Genomic DNA, 8728 nt, shown 5'->3' on the forward strand with positions numbered 1-8728 from the left:
CTCTCTCTCTCTCTCTATATATATATATATATATATATATATATGCATATATTACATTCTCCAAGGTATCATGATGATATTTATGTCTGATCCGTGGGAGTTCAGGCCATGATTGTTCGCCTCCCAATGAGGTGACCCAGGTCCAATCCAAGCGTTGGTTTTTCAATTCGGATTCTGCTCCCGTCTAGCACCGATTTTAGTGTTGATATGAAACATTCTCAGTGGTTGACGCATCCCAGATTGGAATCACTTAGTCGTTGGGCTGACCGTTGGAGATTTTCGTGGGTTTCCTCTCCATGTAACGCGAATGCGGGTTAATTCCAACAAAATGCCTTCCAGGAATTCAAGTTTGTTTCAATGCTTGATCCTGACATTTCCTGAATTCGGTTACAAATTAGAAAGCTGAGGAGTTTAACTTTCCTATTCGTAAACTCAGAATTTTTCGGCTCTTCGACCTCATTTATGAAATAAAATAAAATATAAAATAAAATGTTTTTCTTTCATAAAGTAAATGTTAAACATTTGCTTAACGCCAATAGACTGTGTTTACCAAGTAGCTTAAATGCCACAAAAAATGCTGCAAAGTATAATATAAAAGCTAATGCATCATTTAGGTTTTTGTTTCGCTTTTTGTTATTTTAGAGTTCAGTTATTTGTTTAGAATACATTATGATGGCAACCTTAAAAAAAGTTCTAAAATTCATTCGATTGAAAGTGTAGATTAAGCAAATGATAGGACTCTGTATCTCAAAATTAAAAATATTAATAATGAAATAATACGGAAAAGATAAACTACATTGAGAAGAAACATTTTGTTACTGCTATATAGCTAACTCGTAGCATTTTTATTTTATAAAACAATAGCTTTCTTTTGTTGAAACATTTTCTTTTATTTATTTTCTTTTATACATCGTCTATGATTTTTATATTCTTTTATTTTCCCCCTTAGATTATGCTTCGTAGATTCCATTTATCATATTTCTTTAACATTTTCCCCTAAGGATATGAGGAAAAATGTTTAAGAAATATAAGAAATGAAATCATACGGAACATAATCAGAGGGGAAAAATAAAAGACAATATACAGATCCATATCTCTTTCGTATAAAATCAGTTTTTCCCCCTGTTATAGATAATTTTCCCTTTTTTACAATTCTAGAATACGTGCAATTTTGAATAATATAACATATGTTTATTTAACTAAACTTCCAAGTAAAATAATACGCAAAGTAAAAATCTGCTTTCATTACGTAAAACCAAAAAAAAAATTGCTTACAAAGTAGTTCGAATGAAGAAAATGTCTCGAAACAGAAAAAAAAATAACTCGATTTTAAACAAATAAGATTCAGCTTAAAAAAAAACATTTAGAAGAAAATGGAGAATAAAATGCAATTATTCCTATTAGAATTTTAATAATATCTTCAAATCTTTTCAAATATTTGTAGAGGAATATATTTGCTTTATTTAATTTCCTTTAAGACATTCAATGGAATATTGAATGTTTAAAAAACTGAATAGTTTTTTGTTCTCAATTATCATTTCTTTCTCATTTTACTGCATTATGTAAAAATAAACCTTTTACTCTACTTTTGAAAAAATATAATCGATTTAACATAATTGAAACGTTTTTTGTGTTTAACGTTCTTAAACGTATTAGTGAAAGATTTAAGTTTGATTTTTATAGTTTTTGAAAGAGTTTCAATTAAATAATATTGTTTTACTATTTCCATTACATCATACCATACTTAAAAAACTAAATACTGTTTTAATTATTTATCATAAATATTGCTTAAATTGTTTATTCAAAATATTGTTAAAATAGTTTATTGTAAATATTGTTTTAATATTGTTGTAGTTTTTTTTGATTGAAATAGTTTTTTTCCGTTGCTAGGAGCAACATTGAACTATTTTTATGACAATGAACTATGAACTATAACAATGAACTATTTTTATGATATTTTATTGCTAAAACTTAATCTAAGTACCTTCAATCATGTAATAAAAACTCGTAAAATTGTCAGAACATCAAACACCGGAATATAGTTCATATTTTAAAACTTTAAACCTGAAACACTAACTAGATTTTTTATATCCATAATATTTTATTTTTTTTATTTTTCATCATTAAATAAGTTTATCTGAAAAAAACACAAATTAATCATATCCCATAAATTGTGAATTGCATGGAATTTCTGTTACGTTACGTTTATATGTTATAATACATATTTACATATACATATTTATAATACATATTTATAATACATTTTATAAATAATAAACTGAGGTTGTGGGTATGCTTTTCCCTCCATTCCCTTTTAATGTACAGTGCACAAAAAATCGAACCGTCCTGAATAACTTTTGATCTAATAACCTCATCTTTACGTTCCAGAAATCAATCTTTATGCTACGAGAGGGTAACCTCAAATATGCAAATAAATTAATGCAGATGATATTTTAAATTATGAAATCAGACACAAAAATGTTCTTTATCTGAGTGAACATATCCTTTTCTTCTTTTGTTCATATGGCTATCTGACCCCCAAAATATAGAAGATGGCCACAATCTGGAAATTATGGTTCCCATGGTTTGGTCAGGAGATTAATGCAAAGTTTGAACCCTTTAATGTTAATTTTTCCTTTTGCGTATTTTTAAGTAAACTTTTAAGTAACTTTTTTTAAGTAAATTTAATAACTTTTGCGCATAATTTTGAAAATTAAATAATTTTCACAGAATTTATTCGACTGATTACACTCAAATTTAGTATTTTGCCATATAAAAATACATACTTTAGAAATAATGTAAAATTTTATACCTTGAAATTAAACTTTTTCTCGATTAATATTAAATAAAATGATAAACATTAACTATTTTTTTGCACTAGAATATATTTGGGCAAGTGAGGTTTATAATTGTGAGCAAAATTGTTTCAATTCGCATAAGAAAGTTCTCGAGATATGGCGAAATACGCAAAAAATAAAATTTAAGATTCAGGAGTTAAAATTTTGGACTGTTCTGCTGAACAAATTATGGGAACCACATTCCCCTGAACGCGACTATTTCCTATATTTCAAAGTTCCAAAAACGAAACAACCATATTTATTCAGAGATAGTACGATTTTGTGCTTCATTTCGTAACTTAAAATGTCATATGCACTAACTAATTAACATATTTGAAGTTATCATCTAAAACCATTTAGATTGAGTCTTAGAACGTAAAGGTCCAATCATTACATCTAAAGTTATTTAGGTTGGTCCTCCTTTTTGGCGCCTCTGTACCACGTCCCAGGCATCCCCTGAACATCTACTGGACTGCCTCGGTTTTTTAAAACAAGACCTTTTAGATAGACCCTTACCTGTTTTAGACTTTTTGAAGGTGAACAAACTCATGGACCTCGTCTAGTTCTAGGCTGGAAATGGGGATTTGAAAGAAGAAGAAGAAGACAATATTATCATGATACAATTTAATCAATTATTATCATGATATAACTGCATCTTAGCCCATTATGGGATTCAGAGCTTTAAAGTCTTATAAGTATTCATATCTTGCCTATTTGTGGTTCGTTTTGGTTTGCAACAGAAATAAAAAAGATGGTAGTTTTAAAATAAGAAAAAAGTGAGAAAAATTCCATTTTTACATCCGTGGATTTATTCATAAATGTCCACAAAATAGTTTGTTTAGTTATAAATCTTTACGAAACTGGTTTACTCCTAAATTATCTTAAAACAAGTTTCTAACAATTGTTAGTTATTTCAGGAAAGTTAATAAAAATTTTTGTTGATGAAGTTGTTATCTTATAAGCGTCCATAAAAATAGTTTGACCATAATTATTCTTAAAATTTTGCTCATAAATGACTTAAAAATTCTCATGAAAGAGTTTGCTCATAAATCTAATTAAATATTTTGTTTATAAAACAGTTTGCTTAAGACATTTCATAAAATAATTTGTTCATGAAATGTTAATCAGAAAAATCTAAAAATAATCAGGGGAAGCTTTTATGATTTATTTTAATTATTTAGTATTTTTTATTATCATTTATAAATGCAAAATTCTGCAGACCTTTTTTTAAAACATCCTAATACAAAAAATACATAGTGCTTTTTAATTCCATTCATTGCCTTTTATAAGTTTCAAATTTAATAATAAACTAAGGAAAATAATGATTCATCTCTTTGTTATTCTTAAAAATGTCAACTAGTCTATTCTTATGAAGTTCGACACATAGTAAGTAGGAAAATATATGATTAAGTTGTGATTAGATCAGGCTAACAATTTTTTTTTCATTTATTGTCCCCGTCATCGATCAAGAGCAAAAAATATTTACGACACATCATAAAATATTCTTTTCCCTTAAGTATATCATAAACGCTTTTTCATAGATTCCAATATATTTATAAAAATATGATGGATAATAAATAGATTTTCTTTGTGAAAATCCATAATCAATTAGATTATATATTATCAATACAGATTATTAAAATTTTCTTTAGTCAACTGTTAAAAATTCCGTTTTTTAAATTTTTTTTGTGATATTGTTTCGGCAAATTTTATTTCATATGACTAGTTTATGGAAAATTATAATTTATAATCAATAAAGGAGTAAAAATATATTTAGATACAATTCTACAAGACTATATTCTATCATAAAAAGCTGTAAAGTATTCTTGTAAAAGTACTTAACTGTAGGAAAATATTTAGACCTAAAAGTGCAGTGCAGTCAACTAATATATCATATTTATACCTAAAATACATAACTGCACACTACATACTGCATTAATTTTTGTGCATACACACTACATAGTCTGCATATACACTGCATAATACAAACATAATTTCTAGACACACTATACAAGTACTGTTTGTTATTTTTAATACAATAATCAGAACAGCAATGTACTGTTACCAAAGATTTACAAAAAAAAGAAAGATTCATTTACTAGTACACTGATAAATAAAACTTATATTTCCACTAAACTAATATTAATTCCAAAATTGAAGTGAAAAAATTTATCTGAAAGTGAAAGGAAATACAATTAAAATTCAGATATTGAAAAAAATATATAGTTTCATAGCTATGTTGTCGCAAAATTGCAATTAGAACATAGTTGTTTAGCATGTTCCGAACACAATAATGTTTAAAAAACTACAATGTAGCCAATAATGAATTTTCGTAACAATGTAAATGCTGGAAAAACGAAAATTGGGGCAGAAACAACGGTTATAAAATAAAATGAAATAGGAGATATTAGATCATGAGCCGGTTTTACGTGCTTTTACATGCCTTTTGACGTCCAGAACCGTCAGTGGGTGAAAACGTACTGGCACCCAGACGGTAACATTCATAAAATCCATTCCATCGTAAAATCATTTTTATCGCAAAATAAATTTTTAAAGCAAAATTTATGCCTTAATTTTAAGAGTAATTTTTTTTCAATTATAGTTATTCAGTTGATATTACTATAAAAATTAGGGCATACTAGAGTATTTTTTTATTTTTAAAATTTAGATATTATGTAACTAGGATTTATAATTTAGAAAAATATTTTTCTATCGATATTCCACTACAAAATGTTCAAATGACCTTGAATCCACATAAACTTTTCCAACAATTTCCGTTTTAAATTTCTTAAATTACATCCATTTTATTTCTTTTCCATCAAAGAAAGACATTTTTCACACATTCGTTTCTCTCTCATGTTTCTTTATCGAAACTGTTTTCATTGCAATACGAAGAAACATGTAAAATTTTGATTGCCTTACTCTTGGGAGAAAGAGAAAAGAAAACTAAACTAAAGTTGACGAAAATGATGCCATTGAATACGAAACTGGAAAAGAAATGCATCTTGAATAGAAATTCTTCTTCCTAACAAAAATTCTTTTGAATTTGTTCGATAGTTTTTGAAGAACCTTTACCTATGAATATATTAAATTTAGTTTCTTTCCATCAGTGACAAAATGTATTATCAAAACTACCAGAATATGGCAAAATTAAGCCCACTTCTGGCTCAATGGGAACGCCAAACAGCTCAGTAACTTTTACAGAAGCGCTGTACTTTGGTAATGATTTTAGCAAAGTTAACAATAAAATATGTTTATAATATATTTTATAACAAATGCTAAAACTTGGTAATTGAGGTAAACTTCTATAATTTTTTCTGACACCTTAAAACATGGCATAAAAGCCACTTAAAATGGTTACTTTATGATTAAAATGGTTATGGTTAAAATGGTTAAACACTGGTTAAATTTATTTTTCAGTTTTTGTATTTTTACTAAAGGTGGGGTAATAAGAACTATAATTTTGAAAACCTGAATTTCCAACAACCATTTACCATATGAATTAAATTTATATTATTGTGAAAATCACAGTAGAATATTTTGCATTACAATGAATTTTTTGGATAATGCCTTCAATGTGCCAGTACTTCATATTGTAACCGGATCCGTATTTATTTTACAGTTTGATATGAAAACAAAACCAAAAAAGTAAAATCAAGAAATTATTAACTCATTGAAATAATATTTTGCTTAAATTAGCGAAAAATGCTAAATAATGCGAATAATTTTAAATGTGTATTATATGTTCAGTTCGCTGCACACATTATAATAGTTTTAGAGTGATAGAATTATTTCATTTTTGAAAAGTTTTTATTATTATATGTTACAACTCAACCATGGTTTTCATAATGTATAAAAAAAAGGTTAGTGTTTCAATAACAATAGTTAATTTTAAAGATACTTAAATTAATTTCCCCTTACTCTTGATGGCTTTTGCTTTTTATATTTCATTTAGTATCAAAAAACTCTGACCTTAAATTCTTTAAAGTTAGCTTATTTCAATTTCGTTACCCACACAAATTGAATTTTATTCACCACTTGGTGATGAGTTATTTTAGAGTGGCTCTCTGGTTAACTATATCTTTATTATTCACGTTAATTGAATGCAGCTATCTGAAATATCAAAATTTGATTCTAAATAATTATACAAATATTACTTTATATAATTCATCAAATTATGTTATTACCAAATAATAATGCCAGCGGATATTCACTAACGAAATTAGTTTCTAAAACTCACAATTTTGTCCTGAGGATGTCATAATTTAATGTACTATAATATAAAAGGTTTTAATCAATTTACAGGTTTTAATGATATTCGTCGTAAACCATTAGTTACTAAGTATTATTAAAATATTTTAACTTTCTGAAAGTTATTATTGATAAATTGTTTCAAATGAAATATTTCAGGCGTCATTCAATTATAAAATAACTCTAAACTAATAAGATTAAGCAAAATATATATCTAAGAAGCATATTTAAATCTGAAATTTTATAAAATTAAATTATTACTGTGTATTCAGATGAGTAACATTATATTATTATTATTACTATTAGAAACAAGTAAATGGCAAATCATTTTTTAAAAAAATTGATAGCAATGTATTACATTAATAAGAGAGTCTTGTAATTTTAGAATAAAATCCATTAGCATTTAGTCCACCTGCATGTTGTTAGAGAAAAAAGTTCTAAATTTGTTACAAAGCAGATGTTTTAAATTACTGTTTAAATAAAAAAACATTGATTGAGTTTTTAAATTATGAAAAACGGTAAAAGTCTGAAGCAAGAAAAAAATTAAAAGCAATAACGTATTTTTTGTTAATTTTGAATGGGTATAGATTAGAATTATTTTATATATTGAGCAATTTAGAGTAATGCTTTATTTTTATACCCGAATATATATTAACTCAGTTCTAGAAGTTTTTTCAACTTAAGCCAAATGTTATTTACAACCGTAAGTAATTATCAAATAAATTTTTAAACTATGGTAAAACTATTCAAATTTTACCGAATAAAAATCAAACTATACGCCGAAATGTAAATAAAAGAACAATATTTGATAAGTTTTCAAAATGTATGTAATTTAATAATGAAAAATGTTCTAAGCGGAATTTATGAACAGCAAGCTTAATGAAATGAGGCATAAAGTAATAAAAAAATCCCCAAACTTTGTATAAAAAGTATGTTACCGTTAGCTGTATAAAAAAAAGTCATTTATGCAGGAATAAATACTAGTGACTTGTATGATTTAGTGATCTGTATTTATAATTTGGAATATCCTTTCACGATCTTTGAAAGATTTGAAACTAATCATATACCTGTATACATTTTATTTCCTTTTGGAAACAAAATATTTTAGAAACAAATGCTATTTTTTTTTCATTTTAAACTTTTATTTGTTTGTAAATTTTTTATTTCTTTGATTTGTTGTTAATAAGTTATCCTTTAAAACAGCTTGGTATGTGATGCAATTTCACTACTATTATGCTCTTCTTTTAATAAATATTTCTGTTCGTTTTAATGATGTCAATATTTGTCAAAAAATTACAATATGCCTAGCGTATTACTTTTAAATTCCTGATTGTGTACTTTTTTAAATGTTGGTAAATTTGTTTAAACAAAAAGTGATGCAATATAATATTAAAATATTTATGTAAATACAATCTTATGTTACTGATAAAAAATTTTCTTTTTCGACTTTTTTTCACGTTTTTTGAAATGAAATAACATTTTGAGCATATATTTTCTATATTCTAGAAATATAGAATAATACAACATATATATTCTGGGAATATATATATTGAGCATATATATATATTCCTAGTTTAAAAGCAGAGTAATAGTGAGGTTTTGCTATAAATGTGTTGGGTATCTCTTTATCAACACTTAAA

Source organism: Parasteatoda tepidariorum, chromosome 10, assembly GCF_043381705.1.
Source record: "Parasteatoda tepidariorum isolate YZ-2023 chromosome 10, CAS_Ptep_4.0, whole genome shotgun sequence".
Taxonomy (NCBI): domain Eukaryota; kingdom Metazoa; phylum Arthropoda; class Arachnida; order Araneae; family Theridiidae; genus Parasteatoda; species Parasteatoda tepidariorum.